Source organism: Macrobrachium nipponense, chromosome 39 (genome assembly GCF_015104395.2).
Source record: "Macrobrachium nipponense isolate FS-2020 chromosome 39, ASM1510439v2, whole genome shotgun sequence".
Classification (NCBI taxonomy): domain Eukaryota; kingdom Metazoa; phylum Arthropoda; class Malacostraca; order Decapoda; family Palaemonidae; genus Macrobrachium; species Macrobrachium nipponense.
The window spans coordinates 13,379,899-13,405,400 of NC_061099.1; the positions used below are offsets into that span (position 1 = coordinate 13,379,899).

At 42.1% G+C, this 25,502-nt stretch overlaps 1 pseudogene; it reads left to right on the forward strand.

Annotated features, from left to right (window-relative positions):
* Window positions 1–25,502, forward strand: part of LOC135210139 (inositol polyphosphate 5-phosphatase K-like) — a 141,998-nt pseudogene that overhangs the window by 93,118 nt on the left and 23,378 nt on the right.

Here is a 25,502-nt window from a genome sequence, read left to right on the forward strand (position 1 = left end):
TTCAATAGATTGAAAATGAACGTCTGTAGGCAACTTTTTCCCCCCTCCCATAAATACATATATTTCTCCAGAGAAGAGGGAAAGAGAGGACTGTGCAATTATGTTTGTCTGTCTATCAATTCTTTTGCTGAGAGCGAGAGAGATAAAAGGAAGAAATAGAAACACCAAATGTATGACAAGTATCTTGTGGAGAGAGAGAGAGAGAGAGAGGAGAGATAGAGAGAGAGAGAGAGGATGAGAGAGAGGAGAGAGAGTTGTCCTTACAGTATTTAAAAGAGAGAAATGGAAATGATTATGTATTTAAAATACTCAGATATGAATTTGTACTTATAGTATTATTATTGGAAATATTAATGATAAAACTTATTACATACACGTCCATGAAAATGATCTCATCTCAGTAAGAGAGAGAGAGAGAGAGAGAGAGAGAGGAAGAGAGAGACGATAGAGATGAGACGATGGCGAGAGAGAGAGGAGAGAGAGGAGAGAGAGGAGATTACATAAACCATTAAATTCGTTGACCATTGTATGGCATTGTTAAGCTTGAGTGTCACTCGAGTTGAGGTGGGGGAAATTGATACAGAAAAAGACAAAGGGAAGAATTTTCTTTTGAAAATTAGTTATCGTATTATTACTACTTCTATTATTATATTATTATTTATTATTATTATTATTATTATTATTATTATTATTATTATTATTATTATTATTATATTATTATTTGAAAATATAATAAACACGTGCATTCTACCATAAAAATTCTCTCATCTCAGCAAGAAAGAGGAATTATCCTTACAAGTGAAATGGAAAGGTCATTTTCATCTATTTAAAATACGACCATTATGAATTTTGTAATTAAAGTTTTATTATTATTATTATTATTATTATTATTATATTATTATTATTATTATTATTATTAAATAACTGAAATTATCAATAAACATTTTACATTCTAGTACCATAAAAATTCTTTCATCTCGGTAAAAGAGAGTGAGAGTTTATCTCTATCTGTTTATAACGCTTCCAGCGAAAGAGAGGGAGGGAGTACCACTATGTATGACACATTATTATCTTGTGTGGCAAAAGAGAGAGAGAGAGGAGAGAGAGAGAGAGAGAGAGAGAGAGAGAGAGAGAGAGAAGAGAGAGAGAGAGAGAGAGAGAGAGAGAGTTAACCTTAATAAAAGTGACATGGATAGATTAGTACGTATTGTATTTCTTTAAAATACTATCACATATGAATTTTGTAATTACAGTTATTATTATTATTATTATTTGAAAGTATTAAAAACAAATAGTACAAGTACATAAAAAATCTCGAGTCTCAGTAAATGAGAGAGAGAGAGAGAGAGAGAGAGAGAGAGAGAGAGAGAGAGAGAGAGAGAGAGAGAGAGAGAGAGAGAGAGAGAGAGAGGGGGGGGGGAAATGTCAGGACCATGTGATTGCAACACTGCAGCTCTCCCCCAGCTCTTCCCCCTCCTGGCTGTCACAGAACTTGATATATAGCTGACAGTTTTAGTACCTGGATCTCGAAAAAGGTTACTGGAAGTTACTTCAAGAAGACTGGGATTTCCTTCATTCTTCCATAATTTTTTAAATATAAGCTAAAATCTTACTAATTACTATGGTATTTTCTTTAATGAATTGATATTATTGCTTGTATAAACTAATATTAATATTTGAAAAATAGTAAATCATTTATTCATCATACTAAAAAACATACATCTTTGTAGTATATATATATTATATATATATAGAGAGAGAGAGAGAGAGAGAGAGAGAGAGAGAGAGAGAGAGAGAGAGAGAGAGAGAGAGAGAGAAACTGTGCTAAACTATAAAGGATTCTTATCTTATCATAGTATGTGTTTTTTAAAAGCGTTGTAAACTCGGAGCGTCGGAAGCGTCAGCGTCGTAACCTCAGAGCGTCGTAAGCCAGACCCGTCGTAACCCGGGGACCGCCTGTACAAGGTGGAAACTGGTCACCGACCAGGCCAGAACCTCGTGATGCATCAGTCTTTCTTTGACCGCCTTGGAGAGCAGTTGTGTTCGCTCTCCTTCCAAGCCGGTTGCTGTGCTTGCTTGTGATTTCTTTTGTGTGTGTTTGTGTATGTGTTTTGTTATCATGGAGTCCTCCGACTCTTCAAGGCCATATAAACGCATGTGCCCGGGCACTGGGGTTTTCCGTGCTCCAGGTTTTTTGCTGCTTCCATTACAGATCCCCATAAGACATTCTTTAGGTGCCATTCTAATTTTTGTACAATTACTAATCCTTGCCCGGAATGTTGTTCCTGGCCTAAGTCGCAGTGGAGGGCGTTTTACAAGAAGAGGGGGCTTTGTAGAGTGGGATGGATTTTCGCCTCCTCATTTGGATGTTTCATCTTCCCCCTCTTCCAGAAGTGTTCCTCCTGCTTCGGTGGTACCCCTGTCTCCCTTTTCTTCCATCGATTCGTTGTTGGAAGTATCAGGAGTTGCACAGGATGAGATTATGTTTAATGTAGCCCCCTCTGTCGCACAATCTAATGTCCTTCCCGGGAGGGAGGTGGCTACGCCGTCTGTTTCGTTAATTTCAGATTCAGAATTAAACAAGATGGCAGCTGTTTGGGTGTGTCTAGGCCTACAGGGTTCCCCCTCCTTGGATGGACTTCTATCGCATTTCTTGGAGGCTTGTAACCCCCTGCCAGCCTTATTGGTATTCCCCCCACCTTCAGGCCTACATTACTATGGATCTCATGTGCTGCCTCCAAGTGGGACGCCTGTATCAACGTCGACACTTGCTGGGCCACCCTTTATCGGTCCGCCTATGAGGCCATTGATCAACTCTGCCATTCGAGATGTTGTGACATTACTCCCAGCATCCTCTTGGCCTATGATGGCAGCTGTGGTGGCGTCTCTTCCTCCCGTTGTTGTGACGTCATCTCATTCACCAATGACGTCTTCTCTTCCTCTCGCTGAACCACCGGAGACGTTGTTTCAAGGTATGTTCGAGGGGCTGGACTCTGTTTTTCAAGAGAGGTATTCTGCTCTCTCTGGCAAGAAGAGGTGTAGAAGGAGTGAGTCTTCACCAGCCTCTTCTAGCAAAAAAACTCATAGAGGGAGGAAGCTTCCAACCCCATCTCCTGCTTCTTTGTCTCCATCTCCTCCTCGCCCTTGAGACAAACGGAGGATTACAGACTTTGTGGCGTCGTCTTCTGCAAATGAGAGGAGTGCATTGCTGACTTCTCTACACAGAGATGTCTCCCCATTGCATGACATGTTCATGACCATGGGAAGGTTGCAAGTGAGAGGAGTGTTTCACCGTCTTCTATGCATGGCTGCGTCTCTCCCTTTCGCCAACGTGTTCATGACAATGGAAGTGCTGCGGGTGAGGGAAGTGCTTCTCCAACTGCTCTATACGGCCGTGCCTCCCCCTTACATGTAGGTGTTCGTGACCATGGAAGTGTTGCGGGTGAAAGGAGTGTTTCGTCAACACAGCTATGCCTCCTCCCTTACACGTACGTGTTTGTGACCACGGGAGGGTTGCTAGTGACACTGGTGCTTCTCCGACTTCTATACATGGCCATGTCTCTCCTTTATGAGTATGTGTTCATGACAATGGAAGAATTGCGAGTGGAAAGAGTGCTTCGTCAGCTTCTCTACACGGCCGCGTCTCTCCCTCACATGTACATGTTCACGATCATAGAAGTGGTTTCCCCTTATGTCAACCATCTTCGTCTCCTGTACCTGTTCCAGTCCATCGTAAAGTTGATAAGGCTCTGATTGAGAAGTTGAAGGTCCCTGCTACGACAGTAGTATCTCCAATTTCCAAAGGCTCTTCTATCTGCAGTGCTGCAGTTGATGGTCAAAAGCGTGTGGCTGCTCTAGTCTGTGGATGTGTTTCTTGTTCGCCTCGCAAAGACCTTAGGGTGTGGCAGGATCACAAGCTTAAAAATCAAGCGGGCAAAATCCCCCCCACATTAGCTTAATCAATCCAGCTGCCAAACTCACCCTCAGTCACACTTTCCTCTTTACACTACTGAATACATGCAGGACAATTTATCTACTCACACAGAATAAAAAAAACAAACACATGTACTCACCCAACTCCAGATACTCCGGGCTATGCTGTGCTGTCTGCTGGTCAAGGTTGCTGAGACACTAACAACAACCAAGAACCACAACACCACAACCAAGAACCACAACCCCACAACACAACACCCAAGGACCACAACCCAACAACACAACAACAAACAAGGAACACAGCCACAACAAAAGACCACTGCACAAACAACCACCAACACAAAAACAACAACACAAAAAGGCAACTCACACACCCACTAACAACACCAAGGAATCATAACAGCTCACCACCAACAACAGCAACCCTCAACTATAACAACTCACATATAACTCAACAGAAACTCACAAGCACAACAGATCCAACAGCACAGGCACAACAACTCTAGGCAAACAATATCAACGTAACAACAACTAAACAACAAATCAATAAAACACAAAACTTAACTGACTTTCAATGCCTTCAACACTTCACAGACTGCTGATGACACTACTGATCTTCACAGGCTCTGCCTAAGGACTGACTCAAAAAACACAGAACTCTAACCATAACTCTAAACTCCAACAGCTCCAACAGACAACCCAGAACTCACCAACAGCCAGTTCAATCGTCAACTATCCATCCACCAATTACACCCTCTCTCTCTCTCTCTCTCTCTCTCTCTCTCTCTCTCTCTCTCTCTCTCTCTCTCCCATAACTCCTCCATAAGGGATCGGTCTCCGTCAGGAAGTTCTCTTTGGTGTCCTTCTCTATCTCAAGATCATGCATGTGCGTCAACTCATGGCTGTGTACATGTCTTTTCGCATGTCCATGTACGTGATTCATCCTGTGAACATGTACATGATTCGTTGCACAAATGTGTATATGGTTTGGATCAAGACCATGTACAAGTTTCTTCACGTGGCTGTGTTTCAGAGCCCTCTATATCAGGATCTTTGGTAATTAAGGGTTCCACTCCGACTAGGTCTTTTGCTTTGGATTGACTACGACCTCTCGGGTGTTCACAAGGGTCTTTGCCCTAGTCTCGACATGGGCTCATGCACAAGGGATTCGCCTGTTGAGATACCTCAACGACTCGCTGGTCTTTGCAAGCTCCAGGGAGAAACTACTTCAAGACAGGGATCACTTTCTTCAGCTCTGTCGGGAGCTAGGCATAGTAGTGAACCTGGAGAAGTCCAATATGATTCCCAGCCAGAGGGCTCTCTATCTGGGTATGGATATAGACAGTAACATTCATGTTATTGTTTCTGGGATTTTTGATTGTCGGCGACGATCACTCTTCCCAGAGCTGTAAATACAGCAGCGTCGAGGGTTTTTCTGTCATACCAGAGGTTGGAAAAGTTCTGGTCAGTGGCACACTTTTTCCTGTCACAGTCCGAACAGCCAGCTTTTAGAGAGATGGTGTCCTTGTTGTGGCACCAAAATGAATGGAATAAGTTTAAGGTACTTAACACTGGAAGAATACTGGGCTGAGAAAAGCAGCCACATGTTTGGGACAGGGGTTGGGCGGAGCAGGAGTCTAGGGGCCATGTTGCTAGATCTACTGCCTGGGTGTGTCTACTGTTCAAAGCCGTTCTGAACTCCTTTTATGAATTCTGCTGGATTATCTTCCCATACTCTTCATCACCCCATTTTCCATGTGAGCACATATGGGTTTTGGCATGATCCCGTGACCTCGTGATTGTTCAGTTAGCTGAACAGCAATAGATAATGGACGTACTGCATGATTCTGAACAGGATATTAAAGAAATCAAGTCAGTAAAATATATACCAAAATGTAAATGTCTTGCATCTTGCAATAGAATAGGGAGAGTTGAAACCAAATCTGCCAAAACAAGAGTTAAGAGTGCAAACCCAGCTGGAACCAACAAAATGGCCAGTCCTGGCTATGAGTCTTAAGGGCCCCATACACTGAACGATTGTCTGTGTCATTCGCAAAAACATTGTGTATAGCTTGTGTGAATGCAAAAGTGGGGGAGTTTCGGGTCTAAACAATCTCAGCGGAATCTTTCACAACCAGGTTGCTGGCTTGCGACTTATGTCTTTCATACACAGGCCGTACAATGGATGTGTTTGTCTAACGATATAACGCTACCGCACGCATCTCCTGTAGAGATGATCCCACATCTTCCTGAGACAAAATCTTTGTTCAGACTGAAATCGGTGGGGAGATCGTTCATACTGTTTGAATAGTGTGTGTGTTTGTGTGTCGATAACAACAATTGTTCAGACAATTGTTCATACAATCGTTTAGTGTATGGGGCCCTTTACGACCAAAATGTAACAGAGACTCCAAAGATGCCTCAATGTGTGTTGTCTCTCAGGATGGTAAGTATCTTATTAATGAGAGAAAGACCATGATAGAAGTAGTTAATGTTGAATTTAGAGACTGGGCAGCATTTCCTAACACTGAATGACGCCTGACACCACCTGTGCCAGACATGGAGAAACCTCAAAAGGAAATTATTCTCTTACCTGGCAATTTGGCATTGAGAACTGTAGATGAAACTCTTTATCAGGTAAATGGGAAATGAATTTACACTTCCATTATGAAAAAAATTCAGGTTGTTCATCATGTACCACCAGCCTTCTGCCCCTTCACATTCAAAATCATAAACCATGTGAAGTCGCCTTTTCAAAATTATGTAATAACCGCAAAGCGTGAACCATTGGCAGAAATAAAACCGTCTGCTTTGGTTATCCCAGTTTAAGAAAACTCCACCAAAGAATGGGCAATGCGTCAACTTCCTTCTTATAGGAAAAAGCTCCCCCTAGATATTGCAACTCAGCAATTTGGTACTCCAATGAGAAGGATTTCAGAGGGGACATCAGCATCAGAATTTTGTGCTAGGATCCACCTCCTTAGTGTCTTAACCACTTCCCCATTGTTAGAAGTGGCCACAAAAAGCCTTCCAGAAGAGTCTAGGACAATTTTTGCTGTTGTGGCTAAAAGCCTTATAAGAACATTATGGGAAGCTCTCTATGACATTTTAGACTGGCACATGAAAGCATGAATGGAGGTGGTGGAAAACTCCAACAAGTCGCTTCCCAATGTGACTGCCTTATTACAGTCTAGTGCCTTCTGTCGAGATCTGTTTGAGGAGTCTATTGTGACTCAAGTAAAAGAGCAAGCACATCAACAAAAGACTTCAGGAAACAAAAAACCAGAAATTTCCCCTTTCCCAATCCACTTTGATCAAAAATCATATAGGCCTTCATTCACTTTCAATAGCTCTCCTCATATGCAGGTAGGTAGTCAGAAAGGACAGCTCCCTCAAAAGGGACAAAAACCTGCTCAGCAAAAAGTATCCTTTTCACAAGGTCCAAAAAACGGCTTATAAAGGAAAAGGAAAAGCAATACCTGAAATGCCCATTGAGGGAAAAGGCAGAGGAAGAGGGGGATCCCAATAGGAATTGTTTAGTTGGGGGTCAGCTTCAGAAATATCACAAGGAATGGAAGTCTTCTCCTTGGCAACACAGCATTATTCTCAACAGACTGGGGTGGAAATGGTCTCACCACCCTCCACCTTTAAAAGGGTTCTTTCAAAAACCAGACTCCTCTATGAAAGATTACGTGAAGAAGGCCTTCTTAAAAGGAGCCATAGAGAATCATTCTTACATTCATCACCAAACACATCTCTTCAGTGTTCCCAAAAAGGATTCTTCAGAATGAAGGGTGATCATCGACCTGTCAACATTAAATAAACATTGTTTGCCAAAAGTTTCGAAGACTACCATTGCCCAAGTACATTCTGCCATTCCAAAAGGGACCTGGATAGTTTCTATAGATCTGAAAGATGCGTATTGGCATGTCCCTATTGCCGTTCCCTTCTGCAACCTTCCTAGGGTTCCGGATAGGGAAAAATACATGCAGATTCAAGGTCATGCCTTTCGGACTAAACATTGCCCCGAGAATCATTACAACATTAGTGACGGTAGTTGTCTAGGAACTCAGGAAAGAAGGAATACATCTGATAATGTTCACGGCCTTTTGTATTTTCCCCTCAGAACACAGAACATTGCTTCCAGATGGCAATTAGAGCGTACAATGGGTCTGCTGCAGTTAGCATCAGTAACAGATCCAATACTCAGATTGCAAGTGAAAAACGTGAACAAGTTTTGGATGTTACATGCAAGAAAAAGGATGCGAGACAAATCTCACAAAATGCATCAGAAACTTGGGAGATACATAGGCCATGGACCCAGAAGGAATCTCTGGTAAAGCAGGTCACCCTGACTCCTCTATCTGTAAAAGTGGCAATATACATACAGATGCCTCATTGACAGGTTGGGGAGGATATCGGGAGGATCGTCAGGTGGCAGGGAGGTGATCAGCTATCCTAAAGAATTGTCATATCAATTTCCTAGAGCTGATGGCTGTCTTTTTTTCTCTAAAGAAACTCAAGCCTCCGGAAGAGAGAAACATCCTGTTGGTCCTAGACAACACGACTGCAACATCTTGCATCAAGAAATTGGGATCACGCTCACCTCCTCTCAATATGCTAATAGTAGCCATCCTGGGGATGGCACAGGTAAAGAAGTGGCTTTTGTCTGCAATGTACCTTACAGGGTCTCAATTTAATAGCAGACTCTTTATCAAGGAAGACGACAGCCTCAACAGAGTGGTCATTGGACAACCACTCCTTTCAAATAGTAAACAACCTACTTCCACAACCAGAAGTGGGCTTGTTTGCCACATACGAGAATCACAAATTCCCAGTATATGTGTCACCGAATTTGGACAGTCAAGCAATAGTGAGAGATGCCTTCCTACAGGACTGGAACAACTTGAACACAATATATCTATTTCCTCCATTGTCCCAGATTTCAAAGGTTTTGAACAAAGGAACAGTCTAATAGCCCCAAATTGGCCAAACAGGCATTGGTTCCTATTACTTCAACAACGGACAAAGAGGTCAATTCCACTACCGTCCACTGTACTATCCCAGAAAGTAGGAGGAAAAGTCGTTTACGCATCGTCCTTTCTAAGCAGAGACCTTCACATGTGGATTTTTTAAATATAATCTACTGTGAAGACTACTCACCCAGTATTACTTGGTACCTAGTGCAAAAACTGTGGACATCATCTATCCGGCGATACCAGTCTGTATGGAGAATATGGTTAGGTTGTATCCAGAATGAGAGACTGTTACGGACCCCTTTATTGGGTCCTGGTGCAGTTCTTTTATTGCACTATTTATATTCTCAGTGATGTTCAAAAATACTCTGCGTAAAATGGTCAGTGGAGACGAAAACAAAAGGGAAAACTCAACAATATTTATTCACAACAAAAATAACATTAAGTCAACCTTGTGACTGAAAAGGACGTACACTAGTCCTCAAATAATCCCGTAGGATCCCTAAACGCTAAGAAAACTAAGCCCTAGATAGAAACATGAGAGAGAACAAACACAAGAATACGTCTAAACAGGAATATATCCATACAATGGCTGGCCAGGCCAAAACCCAAATAGACCTATAACTATAAACGAAAGAAGGAAGGTGAAGGATAAAAGTGAGAAAACACTTAAATTCCTACCTATGAATTACAATATAAACACCAAGGCCGATAGGCCATAAGGACCATCAGAGTCTATAAATATTGTATAGAAAAATAGATCTATATAAAAAAAATCAACAAACTCCACACACAGGGGAAACTTCAGTCCAAAATAAATTCAAATCGCCTTTACGGAGGCCGTGATCCAATACATCTCAGCTCTGCAGACGAGGGAGGACATGAATACACAGGTAACCACAGGTACAGGTGAGTCGGAGGAGGTCCTGCCCGACAACACAAAGACAAACTCCTACCTGGTATCTGTCTCCCTACTTGACACCTCACGAGCCAGATTGCTCCCTCAGCAGCAGCTTAAGGTGTCCTTGGAGATAGACTGATGACTGCCCAAAGTCCTCTAGTGCCAGCAGAACACGATGGCACTCAATACTCTAGGGAAATATATATATATATATCCACTAAGGTGGCAGTACGACGAAGTCGCAGGTGACAAAGTCAACTGCGTCGAATACAGGTCACACGACGTCGCAGGTGACAGAAGTGTACCTGCGAAGGGCAGCTCCAAAAACAAGATTCAATGTTTTCCAATAATCGCCAGCTGCAGAGGTATCAGGAAGCAAAGGAAGGCCCGAACTAACCTTAGGCCGAGCACCGTCTTTCCAAAAGTCACCTCACAGGAGTCCTGCCGCACTCGAAAAATAAACAAACCACAATCGTTAACACGATAGTTCAAGCAATTAAGTGAGCGGGGAGGAGGCGAGAAACTATAGCGTAAACAAAACACTAAACACTTAACATTAACTGCCTTAAGAAATAATGTACTTAAAACTAGAACAAGGTTGACTTAAATAAATCGGAAAATTACGTTACTCTAATAGAGACCAATCGAGATTTCTATAGAAACACTAATGAATTTTCTTTACATCTCTTTGAAAACAAATATCTTGCAGTTACAGCAATTATAGTATATAAAGCTGCATTAATGGAACCCTTGCTTTATGGATTCGGGGTTGATTCCAACATAGAAGTTGTCACTTCCCTTCTGCGGTCGTTTTCTCTGCAAAGATCCACTCCTGAAAGACTTCCAATTACTTTGTCCCCGAATAAGGTACTCAAACTTTTTTGTACGTACTCAATTCAACGGACCTGACATAACCACCTCTTGCATGCTTCAAAAAGAGATCTTCCTGGTAGCATTAGCATCAGGAGCCCGTATTAGTGAATTGGGCTCTCTTAGATGGGGACGATATATCTCACAAACCGCTGATAACCAATTATTGTTGTCCTCTGGGCAACCATTCCTGGCCAAGAATGAGAATCCTTTAAAAAGGAAATCTATTCTTATAAGAAAATTCAATTTAGCAGACAGAACATTATGCCCAGTTCAAGCACTTAAGGTTTACCTAGAGGCCACAGCAAATTTCAGAAGGTCCAATTTTCCTACATCCTAGCATGAACAAACCACTCTCTCTACAAGGGCTAAGAATAATTTTAGTGTCCTTCATTAAAAAGGCTAACCCACATTCCTTTCCTAGATCACATGATATTAGGAAAGTAAGTACATCATTGGCTTTCTTCAGAAATGTATTGTTCAAAGAGGTTTCTGAATGTACTGGGTGGTCATCACAGTCAGTATTCTTAAATCACTACTGCCATGAGCTGGAACAAATTCAACTGCACTGTATATCAGCAGGTGGTATGTTTAGTCCTGACCCCATAGTCACCACAGCAGAAAACCAGGGTCTTCCTAACGGGTGGGTATGTTGACTATCGCTGGGGAAGGTGCATCAAGATCACAACCATACCCAGCATGCTTAAGTAAATCATCATAGAACTTTAAACTAGAAGTACTATATCCTATTGATTAGTTTCGTTGTCTTTTTTATTGAAAATAGTGGCTTGACATTGGACCTGAGATGATTTAGTTTTAAACATTGAGATATTTGGGATGAAAATTTTGTGAGCTTAAGTTTTTTGTCATCTGTCAATTTCTTTGTAATGCTCCATTGAGGACGAAACAGCAACTACACTATCAAAAAACAGGTTTTGATGTAGGAAAAACCAATTTTTGGTAGTCACTATCGAGTCCTCAAAACCCTCCCGCTACCCTGATGAAAAACCATGGGATTTGGGTAAAATGTTCATCCTGTGTTGACCAACAGAGTAATGGATCTTGGTCTTTTAACCGGCCAGATCATAAAACAAGATGACCGATGTGCATGCGCAATAGTCACTTCTACAGTTTTTGACGTAGGAAACTGGGGACAGCTTCCCTGAAGACCAGATTAAAGGCCTTCTTGTCTTTGAGTCCATTATACTCTAATCACTTGTCATAGTGTTAATCATTATGGCATAGTACCCGGCTACAAGACCAAGCTAAAAGATATTTCTTTGAAATTAGTCTGATCACCATGGGGTGCTGGTACACACGGTAAATCCTATGAAGACGAAACAGCAACTACTAAAAATAGGTTTGTTCATGAAACTTACCTGTCAGATATATATAGCTGTATTTTTCCGAATCCGACAGAAATTTAAACACTTACGACACACGCAGTGGGAGTCAGGTGGTTAGTACCCATTCCCGCCGCTGGGAGGCGGGTATCAGGAATCATTCCCATTTTCTATTCATAATTTTTCTGTCGCCGGTGCTGAAAACACATGTTTTCAGTACCTCCGTCTTAGGATTTTGGAAACTTCATTGCCGCTAAGTATCCTAATTGTCGTTTTGATTTATTCACTTGGATTTGTGGCTAGGCATACGCTATCTTAAATTGATTTGAATTTGATTCATTTTTGCATAAAATGTCTGAATCTAGTTAGGCTAGTTTCAGACGGGGTTGTCTGCAAATATAGGGGGTGGCTACCGAAAGCTTCGGTAGATTCGCACTTGGTATGTACGAGGGGTATGGGTCTTGCTTCTTTGTTGAGATTTGTCATGTAAGGAGTGTGAGACTTTGTCTATTCCGTAAGGAAGACGTATGATTCGTATGTACGCAATTAATCAGTAAACATGTCCTAATTCCGTAAGGGAAGACCGTATTGAATTCGTATTGTACCCGCCAATTAATCAGTAACAAAAAGTCAGGGTAGTGAACCTGCTAACCTTCCTGTAGACTTTATTTTGCATAACCCTGTAGTATGGCCTACGGGCTATGTATATGTCTACGAGAGGTGCTCGCTCTCCTTCATTGCTGTGAAGTGCTGCTTCTGTAATTGTTACTCCTAACCCTGCATTGTGTTGCCTTCGGGCCCTAAGCAGTGTCTGTAGAGAAATTGCCCTTTCTCTGATACTCCTTCGATTCGTAACTTAGAATCGAAAGTGCTTGCTTTAGAGAGTAAAAGTGAAGTGCAGAAGTGCAGTGATACCCTTGTGTAGTGGAGGGTTTGCTCAGATCGGCCTCGTTTCGCCTCTAGGCCAGGGACCTCTGCTTGACTCCCAGAACGAGGGAGAGAGCATGTCGAAAGCCGAAGGAGGGTTACGAGGAACCCCCACCGATCTGGCGTGCCTTCGGCAGTTTCTGATGAAAAATCCCCAGACTGCCTAAGTGCGTGCACGTGCACGAATCCTGAAGGATTGCTTCTCTCCGTCCTGCGCAGGGGTTGGAGCTTTCGGATGGACTCGCGCCCTCTAAATAGAAGCTTTATAGAAGAGGACGCTTCACGTCCTCTCTCTCTCTCTCTCTCGTTATGCGTTTCAGTGAGAAGTAAGAAGGCGAACGTCGCCTGAACTCGTGTCCGTCTTTCCACCGAGAAATACGTAAAAGAAGTCATAGTAGCAGTAAGCTTTTGAGAGCGGACGCCCAAGCCAGGGGCGCGCGCGCGCCAACGCAAGGCGCGCCAGTGGACGCCGAGCGCGCTCCAATGGACGCCGAGCGCGCTCCAGTGGACGACCGGAGCGCGCTCACAGTGGACGCCGAGCGTGCACCAGCGCACGCCAGGTGTGTCGCCTGGCTGAACGTTTCTGTTGAACTCTTCAAGCTCTTGTTTCAGATTTGGGCTTAAAGAATTTTTACCTCTACCTTCGATGATACCTTCTTACCTCACCTGCAAAGAAGGTGAAGTAGGCAGTCTGCTTGGAGTAAGCTTAAAGTGAACAGACAACTTCTTCTTCGAAACCCAGCAAGACATCGGGTTTCGTGAGTTTCAAGAGGTCTCTGTCAATTAATATTGCTTTTCGCATAGGTGGATGGAGTTAAGGAAAGCTCAAGGGAAGTTCTCGTTTGCTCTACCGCAAGCTTTGCCATTCTGCCAATAAATTTAAGTTGCCACTACCGCAGTCAAGACTTTTGCGATAAGGCAGTTACGGGTTATAAAGGCTCGATGTCCTGCACGTCAGGACTCTCGGCAACGTTCAGTAGGATTCTTGCAAAGGCACTCATCAAAAGTACGCTCTTCAGGAAAGCGCAAGACAGGACTGCCTTTGCCATACTGGCCAATAAATTTTAAGCTTTAGCAGGCATTAGTGTGATCGGGAGAGGAAGCTGGTTGGAGAGTTTCTTCCTCCTTTCCAGGATAATTTTGCCAGCTTTTTAGCCCATCTGAAAGGGCTTTTCAGATGATAGATTTTGTTAGTTCCTAGTCGGGACTACGCTGCGAATTGAACATTCGTCGTTCTACCTGACGTAAGCCAGTCTCTTAACAGGATTCTTGCCCCTTCCTCGTTTGAGACAGGAATCGGAAAATAAAATGCTCGACTTCCTGGATTACGTTTTGTCAATTCAGTGACTTTCCCCCATTGACAATATACTATCGTTTTGTCAAGTAAGTGGGTATCCCCTCATTGACAAAATATCTCTTTGTCCCGTAAATGGGTTAGTTCTCATTGACAAACATCTCATTAACTTGATATTGCGTAAGCGAATAAGCTCTTATTGACAAGATTCGGAAGAGCTCTCATTCGTCATTCGCAGACTCGTACAAGAAATAGACTTGTAGACTACGTCAATGAACGCTTATGTCCAATAACATAAGAAGCTTGAGCTGACTGCTTCGATCTCCTAAGTTTTGTTCATGAAACTTGCCTGTCAGATATGTATGTAGCTGTATTTCCGAATTCAGCTATATATATGTCTGCCAGGTAAGTATGAACAAACTTTATTGTGATTTAATTTCATATTTTGCCTTGCGTTATTTTATTTCTGGTTGGTTCAAGTCATATACGCTTGCTGTAGTTACCTCTTCGGATGCAACCGAGAGGTCTATGGTCCATTTTAAGGACATTTAATCGTTTACTCCCTGCAGCCTTCCAGGAGTTTCCGATTTATCTTTTACCGTTGTATGGTAGTGTTCTGACGACACAAACGCATCTGTATATTTAGCGTTTTCTGTTTCGCTTAAATATACCAGCTTGAGAGTCTCTTTATGCTAAAAATAACGGACCTTTTTCTTCATAGAATAGGGTAGCTGGCAACCCAGGCATAAAGTTAAGAGACGACGATGACGGACGATCGTAAGCTGCTGCTGTCACTGTCCTCTGACTCCTCTCCTCCAGTCCAAACGAGCCAGTACCAACTCGTTCGCTGTCATGCGCTGTAGGTTAAGTCTCTCTCCTCCTGCGGGATTAACTGACTAACCGTATCTCTGTGCTGGCAGTTACGTCTCTCTCTCTCCTGCGAGATTGACTGACGAACTGTATCTCTGCCCTACAATCACGGACTTTAGCCTAAGATTGAGGGATTTCTTACATGAATGAATAAACATTGCATTCGTTTGGCCTTAATATGTTCTACAGAGATATCTTACTCCTTTCGGTGCTCGTTACCGCACGGGATAGGACTACGAGTTCTACCACAACATTGCACTATTATATGCTCTCTTGCTTAGGCAAAGCGCAGCCTTATTAGGGAAGTAAACATACTGTGTGAGGGAATGGATGAGCTTGCTGGGGACCATTTTCTTCCTAAAGAAGTTTGTTCCCTGAATAGACTGCAATTCAGACCTCTACAGTTTTTTCCTACCGGGAACTGAAATTTTATTAAAGATCTAGGAATGATTCTGAACATCTCTCGGTGCGTTAAGTATCTCTTGAGGTGATAGAAAGAAGGTGCCGGACATCTGGAGAGGGTTTCAGATGTCCTGGATCATAATCTGAAAGAAGTGGAAGCAATTCAGTCGTCCCTCCAGTCCTCGAAACGAGTTTTTGGAACCATGGTCCATATCAACTCTGATCTTCCACAGCTCTCTCATATCTTAGGAAGTATCTTCTTCTCGGTCCCGGTTCGGGTTTACGAGAAAGAGCCTATTATAACAACAGGCGTAGAATGGAACGATCCTCTAGAGGTTCGTTACAGGATTGCAAAAGTCCGTTCGAATCGTCTCGATCGAAGGCAGCAACTACTGACTTTCGAGTGGAATCTTTCTTTAGAAGTATGTTGAGAGTTGTGGAGACTTTAGGGACGTCCTTTCATTCATCTCTTCGCTAGGTTGAGGACGAAGAGGCTTCTTCTTCTCTGCTCCCTTTTTCTCGATCCGGGAGCGGTAACATTAAACGCCATCCTATGATATTGAACGGGGATGGATGTTTAGTCTCGTTTCCCCTTTTTCAATCACTTAGGAAATGTAATAAGATGATTTATATCATCACAGGGAGCGACAATGACGCTAATCGCCCCATGTTTGGCCTTCAAGACCCTAGATTCACAGAGGTCACGTCCTTCAAGGACCTTTTGCGAGAGAGTCGGTCTCCTTTAACACGAAAGGTACCTATAACCTCTCCGCTCTGAGTCTGACTACGTTCAGACTATCGAGATGTTGACAGCATAAGATTGCAGTCATTCTTCCCTTTCCGTTTGAAGAATGGGATAAGCTGGCAGTCACAACTATTAAAGAATACGCAAAATATGTTGTTGACGGCCTTTGGCTCAGAGATTTGCTTCTGTCAAACAACAAAGCCCTTCACGATCTTTGAGTTCTGTGAAATCTCGAAACTCGCTCACCATCTACTTTTTGTCTCACCCGTTTTCTCGGAGTCAGGACACTCGTGCGAGATCAGGAGACATATAGTAGCCCTGAGTTTCTTGTTGACGAAGTCGGTTGCGTTTATACACCCCCGATGATCGTTTAACATGAGACCAGGTTGACTGTCAGGCATTCGTCCTTCGGGACTGAATCGCCTTTTTGCCTCCTCGCTCCTTTCTCCTGGCACCAGAAGCTCGAGTCAGGAGTGGCTCAGGAGTTGATTCGCTAACGACGTTGGGTTGCGTTGATACACCCCCCAAAGGTTTGCTTAGCTTGAATCGCCCAGGCAGTCCAAACACTCATCCTTCAGCGAAGAATAGTGCCTTATGGTCTTCAGGGTACAGCCTTGCTGTCCTTGATTCGTCTGGACTGGTCAACTGGTCGGTCACCTGACGTTAGTACAGACGGACTGACTGTGCATGTCCAGATCGAAGCTTTCAATATGGAACTTAGAGATAGTCTGAAGTTCTTGATGTCAAAGCATTCGAACATCTCCCATACCTGTTAACTTCTTGCATGTGATCAGGAAGGCATTTTTTCTAACCACCCTAGATACGACAAAGAGGGTTAGTGAGATTTTAAGCCATTGTCACAAGGTTTTGGCTTTAGAGAACACAAGGCGGTGTGCTCTCTAAGCTTTTCGTTATGGCCTAAGAATGGAAACCCGTTTTGTCCTTGGGCCAGGAGCTTGGAAGCAAGGATGGCACAAGTTAGTGGGCAGGAGGCCAGAGAGAGTCCTGTGCCCTGTCAGGTCTCTCAAGTTTTATCTACATAAAACTCAAGAAAGTCGAAGTCGTACGGACAATCTGCAGTGTTCCGCAAAGACCAGACTTGCCCATATCGAAGAACACCCTGGCTTTATTGTTAAGGAGGTCTTTCAAAAAAGCTCCTTCTTGTGTTTGCACAAAGATTTGAAATCTTTTGATTTGAATGCTCACGAGGTGAGGGCGCGGCCTCGGAAGCATTTCAATAGAGCATGGCACTCAGCAACATCCTGAGTACCATGTTTTAGCGAAGCAACTCTGTGTTCAATTCACAATCCCTGCGAGATGTGAAGATGGCTATGAGATCTGCTGCTCGCTAGGGCCATACGTGTCTGCGGACACAATCTGGGGGCAAGAAGTCCCACCTCATCCTATCCTGTAGAAAATGGTTAGGAAGAGCTCTTAATTTAGTAGTTGAGTCGCCGACAACAGTGACTTCTTAACTCTTAAGCCTTAGTTAACACACTAATTAACTTTGGCTAGGTGGGTCAGGTGGTGATATATATTTTTTATATATATTTATTTTACTTCTTAGCCCTCATGGTATGGTCCAATATGGTCTAGTCACGTCGTGGTCTCGCCCCCTGTTGACAGATCATCTGGAGTGACACCAGCTATATAGGTCTCTACCTCGCTGGCAAAAAACTCTAGTAGCACAAGCAGACTTACGCGGCAGTAACCACGAAGTCAGCTATGCTAACAGGTAAGGAATCAAGATATCAATTGATCTGCATATATATGTGTTTCCTAAAATCCTTCTATTCTGTCTACTCCCACCACCAAGGTGGGTGGATTCAGCTATATATATATCTGACAGGTAAGTTTCATGAACAAAATGTTATTGTAATGATACAATTAAGTTTGTTCATACTTACCTGGCAGATATATATAATCAAGTACCCACCCACCATCCCCTCAGGAGACAGTGGAAATAAAAATTATGAATAGAAAATGGGAATGATTCCTGATACCGCCTCCCAGCGGCGGGAATGGGTACTAACCACCTGACTCACCCACTGCGTGTGTCGTAAGTTTGTTTTTAAATTTCTGTCGGATTCGGAAAAATACAGCTATATATATATCTGCCAGGTAAGTATGAACAAACTAATTGTATCATTACAATAACATTTTTTCCTACATCAAAACCTATTTTCAATGGTTTTGGTGATGATTCCCAAGTGTTGAGTACATTCTACTAACTAGCTAATGAGTGGTTAAGTAGGTATTGCTCAGTAAGTAAAACAGATGACTGGTTGGTACCCAAGGGTCTAATCTGTAAGTGCATTGCCAATACACACTGAATTTTTCATCATTTAGACAAAATTTTGAGAAATTGGCTCGGGTATTATTCAAAGACTGCAAATTAGGACATTCATAAGGGTTGAGCATATATGGAAGAGATTATTTTGTTGTAGAAAAGATTCTGTTATAATAATGCCTACATGTGCATAACTCATAAAACTTAACTATTACATCATGCTTTTATCATATCTTAAATATTTTGTTTTACAATTTATGTCTTTTTTTTCTATATGTATACAGTAGCCCCATAACTTATTAGGTATTAGGTACTTTGGGTTCTTGCCTTCTGATTTGCAGAAAATCTGATAAGTGACAAAAATCATGCAGTATTTTAACCAACAATTGAGTACAAGCAGTCCCCCAGTTATCGGTGGAGTTTCTGTTTCCGACAGCTTGATGATGAGCAAAAATCACTGATAACTGGAAATCGGCGATTTTTGGCTCTGATAACCAGAATTTGGCGCTGATAACTGGTTAATGGTGCCTCTGTTAGGTCGGTATCAGCACCTATACTCTGTTATTGGCGCCAATAACTGGAAATTGGCACATTTGCTGCTGAAAATTTGCGATTTTTGCGCTAAACAAGCCCCATAAAACTGGATTACTGATAATTGTGGCCACCAATAACCAAGGACTGCCTGTACTATTCAAGATGTTCTACAGCTAACAGTACTTACATGTAAGGTAATTTACTTAAACCAGAGCAACTTACACTGATCATTCCACTTTTAGAAATTTATCCATGAAATTCAATACTGTACGGAGGCCAGCCCCCCCAGTTAATGACGGGTTGATGGCCGAAAATAGTTGTTAACTGGAACATCACAATAATTATGGTAATAAATGGCGTTTATGATGCCGAAAGCACTGATGGGCGCCAATACACAGCTTCCTAACACCAATATAAACTGCTTACTGCTCTCAAAAATTGGTTACCAATAAACCGCCTGCTGCGCCCAAAAACACTTCCCTCTGCTGAAAATCTGGTTAGCAATGTGGCTAGTCAATGTCGTAAAACTGAAGTGCCGCTAATTGATGCCACAATAAGCAGGGACTGTTGGAGTTTTTGGTACTACTTGTAAAAGGCAGCCTAGCAAAAAGTTTTGCTAAAAATGTAGCTAATAAAAAAAGTCTGGTTAAGTCAAGGGGCTATCTGGGTTAACAAGTACATATACTGTACAAAGTTGTTTTTTAAATGATAGCAGTAGTTACAAGTGACATTTAATATAAAAGATATTATTTTGATATGACCTTTTTTTGTCATAGGTGTTTGCCAACCATGAAGACCGTTGTGTCAGGTTTCCAGCCCATAGGTACTTGGTATATAGGAGGAGGGTGGCCAACGTAAAATTCACACTTGATTCAGATGTTGTGGCATCACCGTGGGATTATATTGCATTGTACAAGGTACAGAACTTGTTTGCATGCTTATTGTGAGATATTTCAGATATTTCTTAAATGTTTTTGACGGCAGGTATGCCATTTTGAGTACGTATTGATTTGAGTCTTAATTTTTTCTATTGATACACATGACAAGTTTAACCTCAATATTTTCATCAATGATGTATTGCTTTTGATATTGTCTTGAGAATATTTTCATAGATTTTCCCAAAGGTTTAAAGCTCCAATTCATTCCGGTTCAGCACTAATAGTATTACAGTATTTATAATGGAGTGCTAAAGTACTTTACCCCACATTTCCCTCCAAATGTAATAACAATCCAAATGTAATAACAAAATTTTGTATGCTAAACTCATTACGTACTTTTAACATAGCTTTTTTATGTGTCACCACACACATTATGAGACACTTCTTCCTAGATAGATTAAAAATAAGTTTTATACAAGTAACTTTCCAAGTAACTACTTAGCTATAGATTTTCTAGTGTGGCAAACCTAAATTTAAATTATCATGTGCGCAAGTGCTCTCATTACATCGTAGGTGACAGGTCCTGCCCCACTACAAAGGTCAGTTTGTAGCAACAACAGCCGGTGGCTTTAGTATGATTTTTTGCCATTTGGGCAATAACATTGCCTTTGCAGGCAGCAGCCCTTTTTTCATCGGCTATTTATCAGATGAATTTTTTGTTGGGATTGGGTGAAGTGTTATCACTTTTGGTCATCCAGTTTTTGATCTGTTAAGAGTTCCTGGTTATTGGCAGGGGTTCTGTTCCATTAGCTTGATGATAAGTAAAAATCACTGATAATCAAAAACCTACAATTGTTGGCACTTTATGGCGCTGATAACCAGTTAATGGCACATCTATTACATGTGGATCAGTGCCAATACTCTACTTTTAATCCGCGTGTTAACAGGAAATCGGTGCATCTCTGCACTGAAAATCACAGATGTTTTCCTTGTATTTTCCTCTTTGGCATGATGAAATTCTGGCCTAAACAAAGATAAACAAACGTAAATGCAAGAGAATGTCAGAGGTGAAACTCGAAGATGTACTCTCTTTTTACAAAGGCAATGTTCATAAATCATGATTATTATGAATTTCATATTCCTTTTTGGGTATTAATAAACCAAAACTATGTTATTTATCATAAGTGAAGATCCCTTTGCTCAAAGATCATAGCCTGAGGCACAGTGTGACATGTGCGTCAGGCAAGACGGGGCGTTCCTTACTACGCAACCCTCTCTCTCGTCTCTCTCTCTCTCTCTCCTCTCTCTCTCTCTCTCTCTCTCTACGCTAATATCGCGTATATAATGATATTCTGTGATCATATTAGAGCAAATTTTCTTTGTCTGTATGTTAGCGAGATGTTTTGCTGGTCTTTTCCTCATTGGCATGATGAAATTCTTGCCAAAACAACAAAGATAAAACATATGTAAAAGCAAACGAATGTCAGAGGTGAAACTCGAACGTGTAGACTACTTGGGGTTTGTGCTCGTACTTGAATCGTGGTTGAACTTGGTAGGTAATGGTAGCTGACTGACTTCCCTTCTGCGACTCATGGAATCTCTACAAATTGCCATTGCTCACAATTTCTTTGACAATAATTATCAAAATTTACGATAACAGAAAAATATTGCATTTTCTTGTAGGCGGATCAATGTTTTTGGCTTTTTGAGTTACGTTTACTAATTACCTGTAACTACAAAAGTAAGAGGAATTTTGACGAAATATCTCTTATACGTATCTCAATTGACATAGAAGCTCCATGAATTTTTTCATGACTGCATTTTTTGCCCTATACCCCCATATATAAGGGTTCTGGCCAGCCCCTTAAGCACAAATCGCATATCATAGCTTTGATAATATAAATGAGATATTCATCATATATTAGAATGTCCTTTTCATTTTACTGTCTGATTCAAGTGTTTCCTAGCCTTTGCTATTGTAGTGGAGGAGGCAAGCCTAAGCTAGCAAATTGGCAGTGTTTCACATACAAGTGCAGTAAGGGTAGGGAACAGATAATGTTTTTTCTTGTGAGATTACTATGATGAAGATAAGACTTAAATAACTCTAATGAAATTGGTAGAGGAATTGGCTGTTCATGCAGAGTGAGGCCATAGGTTACCCTAGATCCTTCACATAGCCTAAGTCAGATCTTAGTCTTTCTATTCCTTCTACATATGGTCATGATTTTTTTTTCATGCTACATTCTCCTGTACTTAGCTCCCATACTTCTAACCCCAATGCCATTGCCAGACTTAATTTCAGGCTCAATAACAAATTGAACCTCGTAGTAGGTTCAAAGTGATTTTGTATGAATGGTCAAGTGAAGTGCTAGTGGAGGAGATGGTTTCCCATCCCAGTGGTTCTCCTAGACAAACCTGGGTCCAAGGGAGGCTGCTGGGGTTTGCCTATGGGTTGCTGTCCTCTCAGTCGAGCCTGTTACAAAATCCCAGGATATTTCATCACCCATCTGCCTTTTCTGTGAGCAGACTGTCCACTGCGGATCAAGACAGCTTTTTGAGCATAATTTTTTTTTTTTTTGCTGAGTATAGGCTTTTTTTTGGGAAAAATGCCTTTCTTTCAGCCTCCTCAGGATGTATCCCTGCTCCATTGTCATTAAAGTATGAAGAGGAAATCATTAAGATTATGCTCTTCTTTTATTGTATGTAGTTCCTCTTCGCTCGCTGAGGCCAGTACGATTTATCCTAGCTATCCAAGAGAGAGCAAAGAACAAGGCTACTTTTAACCCATCGTCCCTTTTGTCTGGGTAACATGAGATACCTGTCATACGCCATCAGGGAGAGTACCTTGTTATTTCTTGTTTCATCCCAAAATAGTATTCTCTGATATTTTAGATTCTGCTCGTTGTTCAACTTTCATTCCGACAAAATTTATGTTCTCTTCGGTAGAATAGAAGTATCTTCTTCAAAGTTTGTGAAGTGTTGGTTGTCTCCTCGATTGAGTGGTAGGAGCCCATGCAAAAAAGATAGAAGATTTCAGGGACTTGGACGAGGTCTTTTGCAGAAGTCATTGTTATTATTCTCGCCTGTGGGCTTGCTCCCAAGGAGCCCTTTGTTGTCACTGTTCGTCCTAAGAAGGTCTGTCTGCTGCATGAATTGCAGTCTAGACCCTGCTTCAGTGTTCATCTCCACTCTTGCTCTAGAAGATGAGCTCTTCTTAGATGAAGAAAGATATGGAAATTCAAGTACATCACCTAGCAGGTCATCTGCAATATTCTATGTGTAGCTCCCAAAACATCAGGAGGCAAGAAACTAGTTTAGACATTAGTGCCCATCGGATTCTCAAATTATGTTCTTTCCCAAGCACCCTAGTTTGGATGCCAATTGCCTGTCACCTGAGCCTCTGTCTTGTCTCAAGCTTTAGGCACCTGCTCCTGCGAGCATGGTGTTGGCTCTCATGCTCCTCTAACTGGCTCCTGTGTGCCCAGTACCTGCTCCCATGCTCCCAGCACCTGCTCCCGTGCACCCAGGAACAGCTTCTGATCTACCGACGCCATCGACCAGGAGCCTGGTACCTCTCCATCCATCTTCCTCTCTCAAGTGCCAAGAGCTCTCTGCTGATCCAGAAGATGCCTTTTTATTTTAACTCTTCATAAGTCTCGGTTAGCTGCGACATAGATTTTCTTTTTGGGGAGGATTCCCAACTCGCAGATTTTCCGATAACCTGGATACTATTGTCACCAATCAAGACTTTTCTTAGGTCAGGCAGACTGCACATGAGCTTGCTCCTATTTTACCTGAAAGCCAACTGAGACACAGAAAACTCAACCAGCTTCAGTTGTTTTTCCCATTACTCAAGAAATAATTAGACCTTCAGTGGTAGCTTCCTGAAACAAGACGTTCATAGAGATAGTCTCTTCTTCCTTTGAGCCTGACATAGACTTCTACATACTTAGACATCTCAGATGTAGGAGGAGATCCCTTTGGGACCAGGGGAAGTTTACAGGATGCGGTCCCCAATGAATGGAAACTTTTTTTCATTTCTGAGAGTTGGAAGTCATTCATTTAGGCCTTCGCTACTGCTCGACCATGGTTTGAAACAAGACTGTGATAGTTCCTGTGAACAGCACCACTATATACTGGCAGTCCCCGGTTTGCGATGGGTTCAGCTTACAACGTTCTGAGGTTATAATGCTTTTCAATTATATTCATCAGAAATTATGTTTCTGACGCATGTTCCAGGGGTTACGACGCTTATGACACCAATCTGACGGAAGAAATACGACTCTAAAAGTGCAAAATAATCAATATTTGAAGTTTTTTTTATGCTTACAATGATTTTTCGGCTTGCGATGCGTCTCAAAAACCGAACCCCCATCGTAAGCTGGGGACTGCCTGCACTATAGTATGTACATTTGGAAAAGTGGGGGGAGGCACTTGTTCTTTCTTCTGCCAGGCAGCAAGGAGCTTCCCCTTCAGGAATCAAACCGAGCAGTTAGAAGTAAATCCTTCCCATTGAGCAGACCCTGGACCACAGGGTTTGCGTGGACATTGGTGACCACAGAGCAAGCGACTTGGAACTTAAAATAATTTTATTCCTTTATTTAGCTCTCCAGCCCAGGGACCCCCTGGAATGGATGGGCAGACGAGATGTCAGGCTCTAAGGGACTGGTCGAGGCTGTATGCCTTCGTGACGGACAGTTTTTTCTGTTCTTGGTGCATAACACATAACGTCTCATCATCTGAGATATCTTTAAATCAAATGGTGGACATTCTCATTTATCTGAGGAGCTCTGGACATCCTTTTCCATCATTTACGGATAATGAACGCTGCATACCTCTCTTTTCAAGCATAGAGTAAGGACCTGTCATCGAACCAAGATCTTAATACCCTCATAAAGTCCTTCAACACTTCATAGCATAACAAGTCCGATCTGTTTTTCATGGAAAGTGGCTCTCGAGCCCTCCTTTCCAACCCCATCTGTTCTGTTTCCTCAAGAGCCTTACTCGGAACACACACTTCCTCTTAGCTTAGTGACTGCCATGTAAGTGAACTTCAAGCTACTGACAAAGGGTAGGCTTCTCCCAAGAAGATGCAATGTGCTTCTTTGCCCTGGAGTTCTCAAGAGTGTAATGGAAATATTGGGCCCAGAGGAAGAGAAAAGGGTACTTTGTTAATCAGAGGGCCTTATACTACCTTTGGTGTACTATCAAAAATCCTTATCGTATTCTTTCGAATACTGCCTTGTCATTCTTCTTAAGAGACTGTTCTCTGAGTCATATTCTCGGATTTAGGAGGACACCTTTCCTGCGTTCAAAGTGAAAGTGCATGATGTCCAAGCAGACAATGTCTCTGGATTTCAGGTATGATTTATCCCTTTCACACATTCTTCAGTCAACCTTTTGGAAGTGGTAGTCAGTCTTCAAATCTCACTACTTAAAGAAGTTAAAAGAGTTGAAAATTGCAGTACCCTTGGCCCATCAACAAAGGGCTGGCATGGTATTAAGAGAGAAGCAGGTTTATTCTCTTTTTGATCCCCTC